The following is a 22,151-nucleotide window of genomic DNA, read 5'->3' as shown; positions in this document are numbered from 1 at the left end:
AATGGAAAGTTACAAGTTCTTGGTCGTGTCAGCACTGCAGCACTCGTGAAGGGGGGACCTGCACGTTGTAATGCAGGTCAAGCTATCGGGCCGACTTCTTTTCATTTTCACTTTTCTAAAAAGTGCATCGTGGTCCAAATAGAGTAGATGTTCATGAACTGCTTGTCCCGCAAGTGTTTAGACAGCAGTAATTGTGTTATATGTCTTTGAAGGTTCTCAGTCATCCAGGGTATGGTATATCCAAAAACGTTAAAGAAAGGCAAGAGTTGGGCAGCACATTCGCCTGGTGGTTAGCACTGATCACAGCAAGAAGATTCTGGGTTCTAATCCATGGCCCGACTGGTTCCTTTCTGTGTGGAGTTTGCATGTTCTCCCTGGGTCTGCGTGGGTTCTCTCCAGGTACTCCAGCTTCCTCCCACCGTCCAAAGACATGCTCGTTAAGTTCATTGGTGATTCTAAATTGGTAAAAGGTGCGTTAATGGTTGTCTGTCTCTCTGTGTTAGCCCTGAGATAGACTGGAGACCCGTCCAGGTTGTACCCCGCCTCTCGCCCCAATGACAGCTTTGTCAATTGATTGTTTTGGATCAATAAAGATGGAGCAAATGGAAGAAAGGTTAACTGAGGAGGTTCAGAGATACAAACATTTGTAGGACTCGTCTTTGGGGAAAGTTTCAGTCGCCATTGTTGAAAGTGAAGCAGGGAGTAGGAGATTAGACCCAGGTTAGACCCAGAATAAGCTGCAGTGATTACATACAGTATTTAGTCCGGTCTAAGTACGCCTCCTTAGACCTTCCTTCGTGAGGAACTGAAAAATGTTGCTAGGGAGAGGGGCGTCTGGAATACTTTTACCATGGATGGATGCATACTCAAATTAAAAGATCACTGTTTGGTTATCGTCTAATATTTCACAAAAAATACAAGAAAAAGTAGGTTATTTATTTTGGTATCTGAGCTTTTTTTTTTCTTTCACAATCTTTCTGATTTTTTGGGTTGACCCTTTGTGGGAAGGTCAAGACTCCCAGCAGCGCTTTGTAATAAAATGGAACAGCTTTATCCGACCTGGCCTTCATCAGTATCATCAAGAAACACTCTGCAAAGGACATTTTTAACAATATATGAAGCACAAATAAACCCTGACCCCTAGATTTGGAAGAACTGCAGACAAGTAGCACTTCATTTTACTTAAGTAGGATTATAAATCTGGGACATTTGTTTGTATTTGTAGTTTTACCAAAGTGAAGGATCTCCAGAAACAGCACCAACTGTCCACTGGCAGCAAAGAGGAAACGGTGAGAGTTGTTCCCTGTTTCCATAGCGACAGTCTTTGAGCACAATCATCCCCTCATCTTTATCGTGTCAACAAAAAAATCCTTTTAGCCTAATCCCAAGGTCCCTTTAATGTATTTATTACCTTCTAACCAAGACATTTAAGTATAGAGGTGTCGGGCAAATATATTTTTTATGCTTTTAAGATGGCTATATAAACAAGAATAAATGAAAAATAAGGGTTAGGGTGAATAAAGAGAGCAACAGTCAAGTCAAAGACGTTTTCTCACTACTTTTATAAAATGTGTTTCTAATAATATTTGGTGCTAAGTTTTTGGCGGTTGTGTGTTCTTACTGCAGCGTGAGAGGGGAGATTTTTTTTCCCCCCTGATGCTGAATTATTTACCGCCGCGTGGTCCGACCTTGAGGTGTCCTCTGTGGCCTGAAACGGCTCGCTGAGATTTTCCACTGGCGCCTCCCCTCTGAGAACCCTTAGTCCCTCACTCACTCACTCACTCACTCACTCACCGACGGCGCTCCATCTGCAGACCGTTCCCCTCCGGTCTGGGAGGTCTGGGAGGTTCAGGATCTGTCATCCACTGCTGTTTAATACTTCATGGCAGCAGGAGGAGGCGACGGTGTCAGATCCATGAACGTGCTCATGCAGAAGAACATCAACCATGTTAACAAAATGTCAGGGACTCCTTTACATGTGTCTTGCCTCTAGAAAAATGTCTTTCACAGCAAAGATATGAAAGGTCTGTGGCTGCCTTTTTATTTATATTTTACTGCGTATTGCAGAGCTGCTGCAGCATGTTACAGAAAACTACACTTGATGCTGGACTTCTTAAGACGTTGCTGAACTGTTACCTTATCCACCGTAGGCTACTCTAATCACAGAGACAGGACTGACTCCATTGATTAGCCTCCTTCATTGGGGGATGGTTCCTCAACCACCAAGGGAGGAGTCCTCCCAACCTTACTGAATCAGAAAACACATCTTCTAAAATTTGTCGCCAACCTACGTGTTTGGGCAGCACACCTCCACCACCCAGATCTGAAATATATTCACTTTAGGGCAGTGATTCCCAATCTGGGGTACGCAAAGTGACGTAGGGGGTACGCGAAAGAGTAGATTCTGAACTCAGCCTGATTACATTTTGAAACTGAAAAAACGGATAACGGGTTGTTTTTTGAAACAAGCAAATCCCGTTCTTGATTGGGTCTTTAAATTATGTCGTCAACAATCCTGATAACTTTCTGTCATTTGAGCTGTCAAGTCATCAGTCTGAGGTAAACTAAGTCACCCAGCTAACCGCCAAAAATGGATAAATGGCTAAAACGGATAGACTGCCCTTCCAGAGAGACCTCAACTGCTACCCAGCCCACATGCCAGCGACAACAACCCAGGCTATTCCTCAACTTCTGCATCTAACTTTGACCGGGATGCTAGAAGCAGTGCAGATGTGGCTAGCGAAGCTGCTAGCATAGCCGCGGACAGCGATGGGGAGTCTGAAATGCGCGAGAGTAGGGGGTACATCGCTGGAGGTCAAATGTCTGAAGGGGTACCGGCTGTGAAAGGTTTAGGAACCACTGCTTTAGGGTGTAGAAAAAGATGTTTGTTTGTTCCCAGTGATGGCGGCTCCTGCTGCCAGGCAGGAAAAAGCCAGAACCTGATCATGAAACATGTGAAATCAGGACAAAGAACTGCAGAAAAAAGGGTGAACGCCTTCTGGCATTTTTTTTTCTTGATATTGAACCGAGATGATTAGCCGAGTCTCTTAATATCCCGCAGTGTGATCCTGGTATGAGTCAGTGGCGGCAGCTCAGGGGAAATATACAGGGAAATGGGTCTTTTAACACAGAGATGATCCAGTAACTGATGCTCAGTGACAAGGAATTACATCATACAATGCCTTCAGCTTTGACACAAACATGTGTAATATTACATCTCATGAATATCAGGTCGTTATTCATACAGTAAGCTTATCGACTTCTTTTTTTTTTTTTAATAAATAGAAATGACGCCTTTCCACCTTCCATCGCTTTGATCGAGTCACAATGAAATCTCTCTCTGCTCATGCGTCCCAATTGACAAATTGGCTGAGCTGAGGATTGAATAGACACGGGATGCGACAATAGAGTCGAGCGCCGACGCTTCACAAAGGGCTCTATCTGCATGTAGGAGGATGCAAAGCGAGCTTTCTGCGCGCGGGCCTTATCGCCTCTTGATTCGATGCTTCCTCAGATCTCTCTCTCTCTCTCGCTTTTCCTCTGCCTCTTTCTCCCTCTCTCGTCCTCTCCCCTCCCCCGAAGGCATCTGGCTGCTCTTTAATTGCTGGCGTGAATCAAATGAGGAGAAGTTGCCGCCTGCTCTTTGAATAAACGCCTCGACGCAGCAGTGCTTCCATTAATAAAATCACATCTCCGAAGGCCTCCTTTCTCCTCCTTTTGTTCCCTATATGTGCTTTTTGTTTGTGCATCTTTGTGGTTTTGAGTGCCTCCGCATAAGGTGTTAATAAATATGTATGAGTGCATATGAACCGATGTGCAAGCCTGTGTCTGGTGCAGCAGCTTTAGCCCAGAATAGCTTCAGTTGTTTGTGTGACTTTGCGGCCACTGTGTGCAAGCCGAATAAACTTTATTGTTTGTCAGTGTTGTCAGAATTACTGTACGCTCACGACTGAGACTGAAAAGTGTGTTGGTGGTGATAAGAAAGTCCCCCCCGCTGTGATTTCTCTACTCTCGGTCTTTTCTTCTGCAGTGAAAGCATCATTGTGACGGAGCAGTAATCTGTTTTTCTTTCTCGGCGTTCCAGTTTATTCGCCGCCGCCGCCACCGCCGCCACCGCCGCCACCGCCACCACCGCCTTTGTTAGAGCTGCAGCTCCTCTGCTCTGCAGCATCAGCAAACTGGAGAAAAGAAGCAGGAATCTTGAAGTGGAAATGGGGAAATAAAAATGGCTCGTCTGCGGCGTTCTGGGATGTGTATCCTCTCAGAGCTCGGTCTGGACCCTTCACACCGCGGACGTAATGAGCCTTCAGCCTCTCAGAGTGTGAAGCTTTGTGTTTCTTTATATTTGGGCACCGACCAAAAGCATGAGATCAGATGCAAGCAGCTGGAAGGAGTTTTTTCCTTGGGAAGGGTTGCTCTGCTCAGCTTTATAGAGATGATATGGAGTTCTCTTTTGAGTTCAGGAGTAGAGATGCTCCTCAAACTAATTTAGTTGGTTTGGGTACTTGGACACTACTTAAGGAGGCTCTCCCAGCTCATTGACAGATGTTGTATTGACGATGGGAGAGTCTGACCACTGCACAAAGCCTTCTCCAGCACATCCCAAAGATTCTCAATGGGGTTAAGGTCTGGACTCTGTGGTGGCCAATCCATGTGTGAAAATGATGTCTCATGATCCCTGAACCACTCTTTCACAATCTGAGCCCCATGAATCCTGGCATTGTCATCTTGGAATATGCCCGTGAACATCAGGGAAGAAAAAAATCCATTGATGGAATAACCTGGTCATTCAGTATATTCAGGTAGTCAGCTGACCTCATTCTTTGGACACATAACGTTGCTGAACCGAGACCTGAGCAACGAAGTAACCTCACGTGCACATCTCCAGAAATGAGACATAGCTGTGATCGGTCGGCTTGGTAGTATCGTATTTCTGCTTTAGTATTTCCAGCTGCTTCTCCATCTGCGCAATTTTCGAATTGATTGTTTTGGATCAATAAAGATGGAACACAAGCGTTTTTGTATGACTCGTCTTGGGCAAAATTTCGGCAAACGTTTCAGTCGCCATTGTCGAAAGTGAAGCAGGAAGCAGAGACAAAAAATTAACCCAACTGATAAAAAGCCACAGCGCTGACTAGCATTTGGGCGGTGTTTTACAGAGTGAGCCAGACTGACGAGTGCACAAGTATAAATGGCTCACACCGGCGTAGGCCACGTACGTAGGTTACAGCGTCTTCAGCCTCCTTTTTTGCTTGTTTTGACCATAAATAGATCAGAAAATACCATGTGATTAGGTGCGTTTGCCCATTTTTCCAGAATACCTGGAACTTTAAATATCTTGCAGTTATTGCATGTTATGAGAGTCTAATAACACTTTGTGGGATTCCAGGAGAGTCGCAAGTGAAATTATTGCAGTGACACCATATTGGCTGTAAAGTTCAACGTCTCAGTTTTCAGAAACCGCTGGAGTTTTTCCAATAATGCAAACGGTGACGTAGTTACAGCAATCTAAAGTGCGCTTGGGCACAACACATTCAGTTTTCAAGGGTTAAGTAAAAGCATGTAAGCATAATCAGTATGAATGTATAACCCTCAAGTATAAATGGCTCGCACCGGCGTCGGCTACGTACGAAGGTTACGGCATCTACCTCCTGCAGAAGTATAAACTGCTCTTAAGGCTGAACAATGAAGGGATATGTAGTTTATGCCGTGTGCCTTTGTGCTATATATCTGTCGTTACTATGACTAATGTTATAGACCTTGAACTGAACTGGCCCTCATTTGAAACAGACCTTGAAAGAATTGTTTGAGGGTTCACTCTTAAGTTACATTTAGGTTTAGATTATATTAAGTGGCTGGGGCATGCTTATGTCATTGAGCGACCTCACAATGATAGAAGTAGAACCAAGCGTGTGCTACAGAGAGAGAGAGAGAGAGAGAGAGAGAGAGAGAGAGACTTTATCCTCGTCTACCTCAATGACCTCAGCCTCAGAAATTGGGATTAAACTACATTTAATTCAACCCCTGCACTCTGTCTTTCTTTGACAATCACATAAACGGCCAAAACATCTGGATCTCTCATCACGCAGATTTCTGGAAGGCTACCCCGTCCAGACCAATGAGACTGCTTTGGCTCTTTCTGCTTTTCCCTGCAGTTGCATTTAGCAAAAACCCGACACGCCTTTTCCTGTTCCAGTCAAAATCTGAGCTGTTCTTAAGTAGCAATTTAACACATAAATTTAGTTTGAGTAGGCCTCATTAACAGATTAATAAATGTCACTAAACGGTATAAGCAGTTGCATAAATAAAATAGAGTTCAGCTTTAAGTCCTAATCTGTGATTTATTGCAAAGAGAGAAACTTGTGTTGTTTAGCTGGGGATGCATTAAACCAATTTACAGCATCTTCCTTATAATATCTCATAATAAATTAAATAAAGCTTTCATTCTAAATGAGCGTCATTAGATCAGTCTCATCTGTTTAAATTTTAAAACATTTAATTATGCGTTTGAGGACTTTCTGATTTGATGTCTTCAACAACTCTTTTACATACCAATAAAGCTAATTGAATATATTTAGAAACGTTGTTCTGCCATTTGCATTTATTTCCCAGCATGCATTGCTTTAAAGTTAAAATCCCCAGAAATCCCAATGGAGGTTGGTTATGTGTCTTTGATGCATCTCAATGGAATCTCTCATAAGTAAAACAATGCAAATCGGTTTGAAAACTGTTCTGTGCTAAAATAAATAAAGGAAATTAACTGTATGAATCAACAACAACAGCAACAGCAAAATAATTAACGAACATAAATGAAGTGATCTAGCTTAGTTGAAAAGCTCTGAAGTACAAGGCTAGGGAAAGACAGTTGTTTTAGTTAAATGCGATTAAACCTTTTGGTTTCTCAGGCTTCTGTGGACGTCTTTACGTGAAACAATCTGAGATCTTTCCCTTACCTCATCCAAGAGCCATGTTAAATATGTTAATAAGGTTTCTGAAGCACCCTGTCATTGTGTTTTGCACAGATCACGTCCTGATTTCAGAAATGTTTGTAACACATATCCATCTTTTTAGAGGCATATACACTGCCTGGCCAGAAAAAAAAAAAAAAGAAGTCGCCACCTGGATTTAACTAAGCAAATAGGTAGGAGCCTCCTATTGGATAATGACTGCATGGGTGATTATCTTTCAGCTGACAACAAGTTACTTAACCCCAACTGATGCAATGAGTAGCTTCTCATTTCTTAAACAACCATGTCTAAAGACACATCCTGTGGTCGTGGAAAAGATGTTAGTCTGTTTGAGAAGGGTCAAATCATTGGCATGCATCAAGCAGAGAAAACATCTAAGGAGATTGTAGAAACTACTGAAACTGGGTTAAGAACTGTCCAACGCATTATTACAAACTGGAAGGAGAACCAAATCAAATGGAAGAAAACCAACAGTAGAACTCAGGGCTATGTCTAATAGTGAAAGTAAAAACATTTCCACACGTACAATGTGAAGGGAACTCAAGGGATTGGGACTGAACAGCTGTGAAGCCTTAAGAAAACCACTAATCAGTGAGGCTAACTGGAAAAAAAAGCTTCAATTTGCTAGGGAGCATAAAGATTTGACTCTGGAGCAATGGAAGAAGGTCATGTGGTCTGATGAGTCCAGATTTACCCTGTTCCAGAGTGATGGGGGCATCAGGGTAAGAAGAGAGGCAGATGAAGTGATGCACCCATCATGCCTAGTGTCTACTGTACAAGCCTGTGGGAGCTTATGGAAACGACGCCACAGAAAATGCATGCTGTAATCAAAACTAAAGGCGGTCCAACGAAATATTAGAGTGTGTGACCTTTTTGTTTGGCCAAGCAGTGTATATACAATATACTGGTTAGTGTTACACATTTTATTTAGGTTTCTGAATGCTGCAGGGAAGTGAAACAGAAACAAAGAGGGCAGTAAAAATATCTCACTTTTTTTTTTTTGGAGCGGGTAAAATATATTTGGTCATTTAGATGACAAATGGAGAATGCATGGAAATGCTGACATATTCAAGTCCGCGGTAAAAGTCGGTTTCCCTGCACGCACAGTGGTCAGCAGCCGCGGCCACATTAACGGTCACTGGAAGGTCTGATTAATCGTATCAAAACTTTGGAGGCATCACAGGCGCCTACACCCAGGAAACTAGTATTTATCATGTACGCAAGGGAAAAGCAAAACCAGATTTCTCTGATTTCATGTTCCCAGTATGATCAAAACTGGGATTGGCACCAATACTGGGAAACGCTTGTCCGTGTAAACACGTTCTGCTTCCCAGAGCTCTAGAAACTCTTGCAGCCAAATTGATGCTGCCGTGTGAACTCCCCCGTCATCTGCTGTCTTCCCTCTGTGCGCCTGCATCTTGCTGTCTGATATCATCACTGTCATCTGGATGTTATTTGTCCCAGTGATTGGGTACATCATGTTAAAGCAGGATTAGATCGGGAGCGTGTAGCATGGCAGATGTCCTCGGTGTGATGAGGCCGATATTGTTTGCAGGGCCCCCGTGTTGGCGCTTGTGCCTAAAGTTTTAATCAGCTGTTAAGCAGCACATCAGCATGGCTTTGTCTTTGCACAGTTCAGTTGTAGTTACTGTATTTTTTTGTAGATGTAAAAATGCTCATATTAAATTCAATTAAATTACTTTATTTGCAATTTAAAAGGGCATAAAGTGGTTAAAAACAGACAATCAATAGACAGAAATAGACACAAACAGACAACATTCCCAAATAATTGATATAGTTTTTCATTTATAATGTGCATTCGTGCATATTTTAAAACATTTATAAAATAAAAAGTTCAGAAATGCAGAACTTTGACGACAGATCCGCAACAAAACTATTTTGAAGACTTGAGGAGCGACCTCTGCATCGGCTGTGACCGCGGCCTTGAGAGCGCCGAGGCAGTTCAGCCCTTGAGTTCTGCCACTTTTAGTTTCCCTTGATTGTAATTAGAGGGGATGGGAACAGACGGCGGCGCCTCACCCCGCTGCTTCTGTCAATCAGCCCATTTAGCATTAATATAATGCAAGGCTGCGATCACACACACACACACACACATAGTTTTGCTGTCTAAGCTGTTAAAGTTAAGATTTAAGGGATTTATCATATTTGTTCCAACAGTTATTTATGGTGGTTAGCTCTGATGCCTCACAGCAAGAAGGTTCTGGGCCCAAATCCAGGCCGACTGGCCTTTTTGTATGTTCTCCCTGTGTCTGCGTGGGTTCTCTCCAGGTTCTCCAGCTTCCTCCCACCATCCAAAGACATGCTGGTTAGGTTCATTGGTGATTCTAAATTGGCTGTAGGTGTGAGTGTGAATGGTTGTCTGTCTCTCTGTGTTAGCCCTGAGATAGACTGGAGACCTGTCCAGGGTGGACCCCGCCTCTCACCCAGTGACAGCTGGGATAGGCTCCAGCCCACCCTTTGTTCAATCAATGCACTTAAATCCAAAGTCCATCTTGTATCTTTCCTTGCTTTATGTAAAGTTTCTCACTATTGGTTTGTCCAACGATGCAAACAGAGATATCCAGTCCAATGTTTTGCTGACCCATCCATCCAGCCCAACCTCCTCCATTTCTTTGTCTTTTGGGTCTATAATTCACCTGACAGCTGAAAAGCCTCATACATACATCTTAACCAATGACAGCTGGGGCGTCAGCTTTTAAGGCAACGACCAATAGGAGTGACTGATACGGTTGATTGGCGTTTGAAGCAAACACAGACTTCCCCAAACGTTGTTTTTCCTTTCTTTTTCTTGAAATGTGGAGCGTCAAAGGCCAGAAACATCGAATCTCCGTCCGTACACTGGTAACATTTCATTTTTATGTTCTGTTTGTTTCACTCTGAAAGATTTCTAGTGAGGGTTACCTAGGCAACCAGAGATGGATGTGATTGAGGCTTTATTTGTTTTTTTGACGCTGACAAAGTGTTTGTTGTTTTAACAGTCTGACAAAGCAGACTGGCGTTACAGTTTTGTATAAATGCACAAAACTGGAGGGAGCAAAAGGTGGAAGAGCTCTAAGCTTTGGTTTTTGGGATACTTATTGTCGTCGTCCTTTTGTGTCCCTGAGTCATTGTGGCATCTATAAATTGTGGCGTTATTAGCAGAAAATAGTGTCCATGCTGTGTTTTTCTATCCTGCTTTGTTCTGCTCTGTTCTCCTAGAGGTGGGAATTATTCTTGACATGTCTTCATTGGGGTTTGTTGAGGTGGACTTACTCGCGGGTGTTGCTCTCCTCACAGTGGGTTGTCCTCTGTGGTCGAATGTGGACGGCCTCCCTGTCTTTTCTGCCCGAAAAATGTAAATATTCAGGATTTATTTGCTTTCCCTGTGTGTGTATGTGTATGTGTGTGTGTGTAATGTGTGTGTGTGTGTGTGTGTGATGCTAATTGGCCCGTCCTGCAGAGCTCGGTCTGTCAGCGACAGAAGGGAAGGTGTTTAAAATGCAGAGAGCAGTCACGGCTGGAGGAATGCTAGCTACCAAACACTCCCCCTCTCTGCTGTTGTTTCCTCACCCCTTTCTTTCTCCCTCATCTCCTTCTCTCTCCTTGTCTCTGTCTCCTCTCTGTGTTTATCTTGTCCTCCGTCTCTCTCGTTTTCCCCTGTTGCCTCCTCTCTCTCTCTCTCTCTCTCTCTTCCTCCAACACCATCTGGTCATTTTCTGTGAGTCAGCGCTGTCGCCTGCAGGAAGCCTCGCCACCCCCACACTAACACACACTAACACACACTAACAAACACACACTCAGACCTGTGACATTTAAAACTCAGTGGCCTGGAGATGTGTGGGACGGTGTGTGTGATGCTACCTAAGCGTGCTGTGCAGAAGTAAACACTGAACACAAACCTCAAAAAGACTCTGTTTGAGTGTCTTTAAGAGGCAGAGGTACTTATGTTATCAAGGTGCATTGATGGACAATGCAGGGAGGAGGCCTGGGTGGACGATCGCAATTTAACAATAAAGCACCCGAAGCAAATCCTACAAAACAGGAAGTGGATATAAGGAGAGTAGGGAGGCACTGAAAATTTTTGACCGAAAACCGAAAATGCACTTTCGGGCCATTTTCTTTTATTGTTATTAAACAACACGGCCAAACAACACGGCCGAAACAGGATGTTGTGATGATGCAATCAACAATCGCAACAACAAAAGTGCATTTTCGTTTTTTCGGCCGAAAATGTTCGGTGCATCCCTAAAGGAGAGCTGATGATTAAATTGTAAGGGTTAGGGGCCAGTTGTTCATTTAGATATAAGGTTAGGGTTAGGGGTTTGGCCATCGAACCTGCTATGATTGCTTTAAATAACAAAAAATGACTAATATTTGAATTGTTAATAAGATATTCAGGACCTTTTAGACTGTTTGTCTTACATCCAGATCAATAATAGATATTTACATTGGAAAACAAATAAATTGATGCATATATAATCTTTGTTGGGTTATTTGTGGTGGTTAGCACTGATGTCTCACAGCAAGAAGGTTCTAGGTTCTTATCCATGGGCCGACTGGTTCCTTTCTGTGTGGAGTTTGCATGTTCTCCCTGTGTCTGCGTGGGTTCTCTCCAGGTTCTCCAGCTTCTTCCCTCCGTCCAAAGACATGCTGGTTAGGTTCATTGGTGATACCCCACGACCCTTCACAGGAAAAGTGAAAGAGTGAGGGAATAATCTTTGTTGAAAGTTAGAAGAATTTAAACTTTTCTTGACGTGTATATGATGTGTTTGCTAACTGGCCAGTCACTGTTAGCAATCTTATTAGCTTAGCTCAGACACAGATGGGATTGACTCCCACGATTTTATGCAACAGTTTAATAAAATTGGAAGGTGAGGCACGCTATAATAAGCTCCTCTGTGTTGGATTATCCACATCTGCATCCCCTTAGAGGTCAGCTCTATTTAGACAGGTTGCCATTGGTCAATAATTCTGATTCTGGAGGCAGAGTCCGCCGTGGTGCTGGTCATGGAACATTTGTTCTGATTAATTTCACCCTCACTGCAGATCCTCAGATCTGGATTTAATCTAAAAACAAACCCAGCTGGAATTGTTTGTGTTTTCTACGTCTGGATATCCAGGAGGAGTCTGATAGGGAGCTTGTTACCTAATGGGAAGAAAAGGTGTTTACATTTCACTGAAATACCAGAGCAGATACCAGAGGTAGACCTCATCATGGCCACAACTAAAGCTGAAGGTAGCAGCCACAAAAGCCTTCCTCAGAAATAAAGAAAGGTGTTAGTGGCACAACAAAGAGACCAGATTACCATATCAAAGTGACCAATCTTCTCAAGAGAAAAAGCCATATTTGAGATTCTAAAATCAAATCCCACCAACAGTTAATGTTTTCAATGTAATTTTTGCACTTTGCAAATTTCATCTCACCGGCCAGATTAGACCCCTGTGGGGGGGCCACTTTTGGCCTGTGCATAAACCGTTAGGTTACACTTTTAGTTACACTTTTCTCTTAAACTTACACTTTGTCTCATCACTGTCTGACTGCATGGGACAGTTTAATTTTCCACTTGAGTGATGGTGACTGTTTCCATGTATATTAATCCACTTATCTAGTGACTTTGCAGTAGTAGAAACAATAAACTGTCACATTTAAAATTTAAATCACCTCATCCACCCAATAAAAGTCCTGATAAAGCAGGAGTGCAGATAAAATCCGAATCTTCACGTGTTGCCTGCTCGTCCGTCACCGTGTCAGACACAAGTCAGGTTACATCTATTTCTTTTTTAAGCTGAATTAAAACACAAAAAACGAGAGATAGATGCAATCCACTTAGGGCCCCGCTGCCTCTCAGACCCTAAGTGGATTAAATGGATTCAAAACACGAGCCGCAGCCGCACTAATAGCATTGCCTGAATTTTAAGCAATCCGTGGTGGATTGATTCGGAGACTAAAGAGCTGCAGCATTGTAAACGAGAGGCATGAAGCGCTCTCGGGTTAATGTAGCTCTTCCACATTGACACAAACTGTACAATAGCAGTGTGCTATTCTCATCTAATAGGCGGCACAGTTTTGAAGGCTAATGGGTGATGCATTTGGACTGGAAGTACTATTACCTGATCATTTGTGTGGAAGCTAACAACCTTTTTAATATTTCCTTTTTTTTTTTATGGGACCTTAATAAAACAAGTTCTCTGATTTTCATCACAAATCCAACCACCACAGACTCTTTTTGTTATAAATTAAACATGCTGTTTATTTGACTCATATTGCCAAAAGTATTCGCTCATCTGCCTTTACACGCATATGAACTCAAGTGACATCCCATTCTTAATCCATAGGGTTTAATATGACGTCGCCCCACCCTTTGCAGCTATAACAGCTTCAACTCTTCTGGGAAGGCTTTCCACAAGGTTTAGGAGTGTGTTTATGGGATTTTTGACCATTCTTCCAGAACCGCATTCGTGAGGTCAGTCACTGATGTTGGCCGAGAAGGCCTGGCTCACAGTCTTTGCTCTGATTCATCCCAAAGGTGTTCTCTCAGGTTGAGGTCAGGACTCTGTGCAGGCCAGTCAAGTTCTTCCACACCAAACTGTCTCATCCATGTCTTTATGGACCTTGCTTTGTGCACTGGTGCTCTGTCGTGTAGGAACAGGAAGGGGCCATCCCCAAACTGTTCCCGCAAAGTTGGGAGCATGGAATTGTCCAAAATCTCTTGGTATGCTGAAGCATTCAGAGTTCCTCTCACTGGAAGTAAGGGGCCAAGCCCAGCTCCTGAAAAACAACCCCACACCATAATCCCCCCTCCACTAAACTTCACACGTGGCTCAATGCAGTCAGACAAGTACCATTCTCCTGGCAACCACCAAACCCAGATTGGTCCATCTGATTGCCAGATGGAGAAGCGTGATTCATCACTCCAACTGCATTGCACTTGGTGATGTATGGCTTGGATGCAGCTGCGTGGCCATGGAAACCCATTCCATGAACCACTCTACGCTGTTTTTGAGCTAATCTGAAGGCCACATGAAGTTTAGAGGTCTGTAGAGATTGACTCTGCAGAAAGTTGGCGACCTCTGTGCACTATGAGCCTCGGCATCCGCTGACCCCGCACTGTCATTTTATGTGGCCTCCAACTTCGTGGTTGAGTTGCTGTCGTTCCCAATCGCTTCCGCTGGACTTTTTGCACAGGTGGCATCCTATCACAGTACCACGCTGGAATTCACTGAGCTCCTGAGAGCGACCCATTCATTCACTAATGTTTGTAGAAGCAGTCTGCATGTCTAGGTGCTTATTTTATACACCTGTGGCCATGGAAGTGATTGGTGAGTGAATACTTGTATATAATGTATTCAGTTTGCAGTTGCAGAAGATGCAAGACGCCAGAGAACCGTCACATTTAAGATGCTGGAGCTAGTGTTTTGCATTCATTTATTAAAAATGAGCAAAATAATTAATTGAGAGCACCAATTGTTGTATGAATTATTAATCTACTTAACACTGTGGCAATAAATCTCTTATAGGAACAGCACAAACAAAAATCTACTATTAAATATTCTCTGCTGGCCGTGAATCATTAGTATCTTCATGGATGTCGTTCACGGCAGTTGCATTAACTCAAGGCATTCAGCCTTTCAGAGAAATGTGTGTAAGGCTGTACAGATAATCAGGCATAATGCAGGAGGACAGCGAGACCCAGGAACATGCAGACAGAAAAGGAAAATGAGTGTTTTGTTACATCCTGTCCTCAGCCTCCGGTCTGTGGAGCTGTGCTCTGCATTAGCTCTAAATTGCTGCTTGTCCCTTGCTGATGCAGCCTTTTCACTGCTAATTTTAGGCACCGGCTAATTATGAGTCTTTACTACGGGGTAGAAATCTGATGAAGTGATAATGACTGTGGAGGAAAAGGAGACCATGAAAACATAGATGCATAAAACAAACACTGATGTCAGTGACCACGTTAAACAGATTTCTCCGGCCTGATTGAAATCATTCTGATCAGAGACTCGTAAAATAAAATGATCTGATAAGATATCTGTGTTTACATGCCTCGAAATATCGATCTCATTAGAACTTTATTGACAAAGTGGTTCTTCTATCCCCCATAACTTTATTGACTACACTGAATTTAATGCAAAAAAAAAAGGTCCCACACTCTAATATTTCGTTGGACCACCTTTAGCTTCGATTACAGATTACACACATTCTCTGTGGCATTGTTTCGATAAGCTTCTCCAATGTCACCAGATTCATTTCCATCCAGTGTTGCATTAATTCTCCACCAAGATCTTGTATTGATGATGGGAGAGTCTGACCACTGCACAAAGCCTTCTCCAGCACATCCCAAAAATTCTCAATGGGGTTAAGGTCTGGACTCTGTGGTGGCCAATCCATGTGTGAAAATGATGTCTCATGCTCCCTGAACCACTCTTTCACAATCTGAGCCCCATGAATCCTGACATTGTCATCTTGGAATATGATCCATTGATGGAATAACCTGGTCATTCAGTATATTCAGGTAGTCAGCTGACCTCATTCTTTGCTGAACCTAGACCTGAGCAACTGCAGCAACCCCAGATCATAGCACTGCCCCCACAGGCTTGTACAGTAGACACTAGGCATGATGGGTGCATCACTTCATCTGCCTCTCTTCTTACCCTGATGCGATGGTTCCCCACCATCCTTCCAGTTTTTAATAATGCGTTGGACAGTTCTTAACCTAGTTTTAGTAGTTTCTACAATCTCCTTAGATGTTTTCTCTGCTTGATGCATGCCAATGATTTGACCCTTCTCAAACAGACTAACATCTTTTCCACGACCACAGGATGTGTCTTTAGACATGGTTGTTTAAGAAATGAGAAGCTACTCATTGCTTCAGTTGGGGTTAAATAACTTGTTTCCAGCTGAAAGATAATCACCCATGCAGAAATTTTCCAATAGGAGGCTCGGACCTATTTGCTTAGTTAAATCCAGGTGGAGACTTTTTTGTTTTGGCCAGGCAGTGCAGAAGAAGATGAACCAAGATGGAGCCACATCTCCAACTTTGCTGCTGTCATTGATTCAGGCTTGGTTTATTTTTTCAAACTCTTGGTTGTTTGTCTACCTCCATGTTTCGTCCCCTGACGAAACAATCGAGTCAAGCGTTTACATGGTTATGAGGAGTTAATATTTTCCTACTGAGCTGAGTATCAAAAGTTTACACCACCCCTCTAAATCTGACTAAAATCTCCTAATTGGGCCAGTCGCATCTGATTGAGGTGGTTACACATTAAAACAACTACAATCTTGTTGTTGTTGATTCTTACTCTGACTCTTTAATCAGTCATTTGGTTTGGCGTAAATGTTTCTCTCTTTCTAACTGTCTTCCAGCTGAGAGGAGTTACTCACTGAAACCTGCCAAGATGTTTTCTCTTTGAACAGTTTCTCCACTGACGACTATTCTAAAACTAAATGCAAAACACTCCCCTTCCTTTGATGATCATTACAGGGTCTGAGTTGCTCCGTTTCTCCGATACAATAATTTGATTGCAGCTGATTGGATTTGCCGCCGAGGCTGAAGCCCGTCTCTCTCCCTCCCTGGCTCTCTCTCTCTCTGTCGCTGTGGTTAATGGTGCCTTCCTAAAGGCTTTATTAGGAGTAATTTGCTGCAGCGAGCGCTGACTGATATCTGGGCCATGACCCTGTCTCTCAGTTGAAGGGTAAAGAGGGAGTCCCACTCAGAGTGGAAATGGCAGGCTCTGCACTCTGTACATAGATTAAAGAGTCTTTACGCGCCGTGCCGAATACGCTGAAGACCACTGTGGACGGACGAAGAGGAAGAGTGAAATGACAGTGATGCAAACCAGAAATGTGCTGTGGACGTTGTGCAGTGATCGATATAACATTTACGAACGTGAGAATAAATAATTCACGTAAATGTTTCCCTAAAACTAAATGTCAAACTGTATTGTTTGTTTTATACTTTATTGAGCAAGTAACCTCCAGTGTGAGTCAGTATGAGGCTTTTCAGCTGTCAGGTGAATTATAGACCCCAAAAACAAAGAAATGGAGGAGGTTGGGCTGGATGGATGGGTCAACAAAACATTGGACTGGATATCTCTGTTTGCATCGTTTGACATAATACATAATGCAAGGGAAGATACAAGATACAAGACGGAACAATATGGACATTTGTCATTGTTAGATTACTTTGGATTTAAGTGCATTATCCAACAAAGGTTAAAAAAGGCAACTGGACTTGTAGAGTTTTTTTGAGAAGACGTTTCACCACTCATCCGAGTAGCTTCTTCAGTTCTAGGGTACTGGTGGGAAGTCTGAGGTTTAAATAGGAACTCCTCAGACTTCCCATCAGCCTGTGATAGACTGGGGTCCCTGGACAGGACCCCAGTCTATCACAGGGCTAACACAGAGAGACAGACAACCATTCACACCTAAGGCCAATTTAGAATCCAAATTAAACCCAATTAACCTTTGGAAGGAGGCCCCAGTTGGCCAATGGATTTGAACCCAGAACCTTCTAGCTGTGAGGCATCGGTGTAGTCCACCACACCACTGTGCTGCCCAAGAGTGTGACATTGTGTGGAATTTTCCCAGGAAACCACACACCTGAACTTCTCAATTAAGGTGCTCCACTATATTCCTCAGCATCAGAGTTGGAGTAAAATGAACAGAAGTTGTGATCATGCTGCATATTTGGATTTAAATCTTTATGAAATTTCAATCAAAGCCTCTTGTATCCCAAACTGGAGAACTGTTGCATGACATTATCATATCATGGAGCGGTTTAAAGTTATTTCTACAGGATGAGCCACAGCCGTTAAAGCAGGTTCAGTGCTTCCTGCTCTATCAGAGTTTCCATAGATACAGAGCGTGCCTCGTGAGGATGCTGCTATATGCAGCATATCATGCATATTGATGATGAATTATAAAGTGGCCTCCAAGTACAATGTGTGAAGTTCACCCGGGCTGATGCAGTATTTATTGGTTAAAAGTGATAATGACGCATGTGAGCTCAGTGTGGGTACATCGTAACAAGCCTCCTCCTTGCATCGTATGTGGACGTGATGTTGATCCGGAGAGAAAACAAGTTGCTGCACCGTAGGTCTCTGAGGAAAGTAATTTCAATCCTGTTATGTGTTGCACATGTCAGAATTGACAATAAAGCTGACTTTGAAAAAAAATAAAAATAATAATAATAATCTATTCAGTCTTCATAAATATCTCTCAGTCACTGGATGGATTACTCTGAATGCCTCACATTTCTACACCGGTATGCCCCAAAACATTATGACCCCTCCCAGACGGGAGAGGTCATAATGGCTTAGATCTTTTGTATTTTCTTAACAGGTCAGTTGCAAATTGGAATACATTAACACATTAGGAAATGCTGTTGCTTTATTTTCTATCATCCACCATGAATGCAATGTTTCGAATCCATTAATATATCAATGACAACTCTCCAGGAAAGCAGCCATTTCATTTTATCATGCAGAGCTTCTGCACCTTCTGTATTTAAAAAGCATGACTGAGCCATTAGAAGTGGACGGTTATCAGTTGTTAGTAAGACAATATGCAGAATGAGTGTCAATTTTAGGTGAATATTTAAAGTGGAACTGAATTGCTGTAAGTAGTAAATCCGAGGTTTTATTACTGTCATGGTAACAACAATTTTTGAGTTGTTTTGTGTAAATAAAATAGTGGAAAATCTCAAAGCGCTTGTCTGTTTCTACAGTTTGTGTTGACGCGTATTTCATCCACCTTTACATGCAAGCGTTGCATGACAGCAGCCGCCGTGAACCATATTTTTAGGTTAGGTTCGCATGTAGTGATGTGAGTATATGCAAGTATGCCGCTCGTTCGTCTGTGTGGGTGAAGCGAAGCAGGCAGACACGACTGCCTCGGCATGAACCCGTCATCTGCTCATCTCCTGACATGAAACGCAGCATCTGTGGATTTTGAGCTCATTGGATTCAGGATGTGAACTAAAACTATTTCAGCTATTTTAAAATCTTTATTTTTATTTTGTGTGTGTGTGTGTGTGTGTGGAGCTAAATGTGCCCTGTTAATGCTGCAGGGGACAGACAGCCTATCTGTTAGTGTCTGGATTCATTTAGCTGTGTTTTTTTGGAAACTCTCTGAAGACTGAATGTTTACAGATTTTCATCAGGGACCGCTGCCATGATCCATTAACATTTTTAATGCTGATGGAATTTGCGGAACGTCCCCGCAAGACATTTTAAAGAACTGGAACGCCGAGTGCCTAAAAAGAAGTGGACCGGGAAAGATGTTTTTATCTATTTTTCATCTGATTTATGGGTGGCTTTTCAAAGATGGACATCCTGAGCACCATTAGAGGCTGATCGCTAACACGTGTGTCGCACTTCAAAGAAAATCCTCAGCTGCTGATTGTTCTCGCCGTAGTCCGTTTAAACAGCTTCTGAGTGTCCTGCCTGTACTGTGACGAAGTTTGGGAACACTGAGTCTGAATCATCAAATAACTATGCTGCAAAAACCAAAAGTAGGATTTAAAAGAACTTTTATGGGCATTCTGTTTGAATTCCTGCCACAACCCAGGAAAAAACAGAATTCTGGTTTAATTAAACTTTAAGTATCCATTTCCTGGCTTAAATATGCATAAAAATGCTTGCAGCCCTCAGAATTTTCTACATTTCTGCAAAAAAAAAAAATACTTAAACCATCAAAGGGGTTTCACATAAGTCAGCCAGAAGACAAACAATCACATCTGCTGTGACCTCCTTGTGCAGCAATAACGGCAACTAAATATTTCCGGTAACTGCTGATCTGCCATCTACAGCGACTTGGAGGAATTTTACCCCATTCCTCAGAGCAGAACCGCGTCAGTTCTGAGATGTTGGTGGGTTTCCTCACATCAACTGCTTGCTTCAGGTCCTTCCACAACATTTCTATTGGATTAAGGTCAGGGATTTGACTTGGCCGTTCCTAAACATTCATCTTGTTCTTCTTTAACCGTTCTTTTGCAGAATGACTTGTGTGTTTGGGGTTGTTGTCTTGCTGCATAGTTCTGGGCCAGCAGGCAAAGCAAAGCCAAGCAAACTGTCCAGAACTACATGAGCCAGTTGTGGATGTTGTGTAATGACAATTAGAGGTTTCCAAAATGTTTTTAATTTTATCATTTTAATCAGATACAGTCACTGAAGTACTTCTCTAGAGACTTTCTTTGATATAACACATATTTTCAGATTCACTGATGTCCACCATCATCGACAAACATTTGCAAATCCATAAATCTTTATAACTCTAAGTGCCCGCCTGTGAAACATCAAAGTAATCTAGTGGCAGTTGTCTGCACATTAATGGATACACGGAAAATATGCACTGATAATACCTAATTCATCAGACGACTGACTCACTGAATCCTTAGCAACAACCCGTGCGTGGTTGTCTCTGTTTTATCCGTGAGCTTTTGAAACCGTCTGCAGAAGATTGTACACTAATTCTTCGGTCAACATGTGAAACTGTAACCACCTAAATATGGGCAGAGCAATTTGACACAAGCTCCGCAAGAGAGAGAAGCCGCTAATGCTACCTTTAAAAATAGATAAATGGTTCAGTGCGAATACAGGAACTTTGCAAAGTCCGTCTGCGTGTGAGCACCTCTGGTTGGAGCTGGGCGCGAACGACTCAGAGATCAAGTGAGCTCATGAATATTAAACGGGACATGCATTCAGCTGTGAATATTTCATGGTGTGTGAAAGTGAGCAGAAACGCTCAGCGGAGATTGGCATCGTCCAGTCGACTCTCTCAGAAGAAGGAAGCGATCGAGGGATGGACGGATTGAAGCGAAACAACAACAAAAAAGAGAGAGAGACAAAGACCAGGGCTGACGTTTAAAGAGTTGAGGAGACGTTAACGTTTAATTTGTGCTTCAACTCCTTTCACATGCTCAGAAAAGACTGTCAACTGCCATATCGCCTCAGTGAGCTAAATGCTAACATCAGAATGCTAGCAAGGTCACACGTCGGCTGTATTCACGTGGACTCTAGTATTCTATTAATGACAAATAAAATCAGACTAAATATATATCTCATGTGACCACCTCAGTCAGAGCAGACCAGTTCTCAATCAGACTGAGAATTAGAAAATATTAGCTCTTAAAGGGGAACTACCGTTTTTTACAACCTGGACCTTATTTCTGGCATAAAATAAGATCGTTCACTCACCCATATAACTTTGGTGTCATTTGGAGTCGTTTGGATGATATTTAGATCCACGTATATCCATATAGTGGTAGTGACTGGGGCACCGAAACACAGTCTCTAAATAACGCATTATCTGCTGCGAAACTCATTCATTTCACCAATATGTTGTTATGATATGCTAGTGCTATTCCCCTTTGAGTCCAGAGTTACCTGTTATCTACAGGTAAGGTTTGTTGTTCTTTGGCCAGGGGTTCCTCTCTCTGCCTCTGCATCCTCCTTTCAATGAGCTCCTCATCCGTATACTCTGGCTCAAAACGGTAAGGACGTCCATCATAAACAAAGTCGTCGTCCACAATCTCAGATTCGGAAAAATATTCAGCCATGTTGCAAAAAACTATCAGAAGCAAATTACAGGTAAACAAGCCGCACGGTGTGCGCAGTGCTCAGAGATGACATCATCCAGGTCAGAGGTTAGTAGGTCAATCTACAAACCCCGGATGATGATAACAGGTAACTCCGGACTCAACGGGGAATACGACTAGAGTATCATAACAAAATATTGGTGAAATGAACGAGTTTTGACGCAGATAATGTGTTATTTAGAGGCTGCGTTTTGGTGCCCCATTCACTCCCACTATATGGATATACACTGATCTAAATATGAGACGAACGACACCAAATGACAGCAAAGTTATATGGGTGAGAAACGATCGTATTTTATGCCAGAAATAAGGTCCAGGTTGTAAAAAACCATATAAACACTTAATCTGATCATTTCGCTCTGGTTGGAATAAATCTATTCGTTTGCTCCACGTGGGGTAAACATCAGGTGATGTGTTTCCAGGATGAACACAACATGGAGGTAGAAAAACAACCAGCTGTTCAAACGAGTGTTTGAAAAGATGTGGTTAGCAACATTTAAAATGTGGCTCCATCTTGGTTTTCCTCTTCTTCTGAATAAATATAATCCAATCAGGTCGATCAAGCATAAAGGCATAAGCTTGTGCT

General features: G+C 42.6%; 1 protein-coding gene across 2 annotated transcripts in view; it reads left to right on the top strand.

The window, feature by feature from the left end:
- Window positions 1-22,151, top strand: part of enox1 (ecto-NOX disulfide-thiol exchanger 1) — a 112,109-nt gene that overhangs the window by 38,355 nt on the left and 51,603 nt on the right. The window lies entirely within an intron of this gene.

The sequence above is a fragment of the Chelon labrosus genome (assembly GCF_963514085.1).
Source record: "Chelon labrosus genome assembly, chromosome: 5".
Lineage (NCBI taxonomy): Eukaryota > Metazoa > Chordata > Actinopteri > Mugiliformes > Mugilidae > Chelon > Chelon labrosus.
The sequence above is the reverse complement of the archived record's forward strand: the minus strand, read 5'-3'. Positions and strand labels throughout refer to the sequence as shown.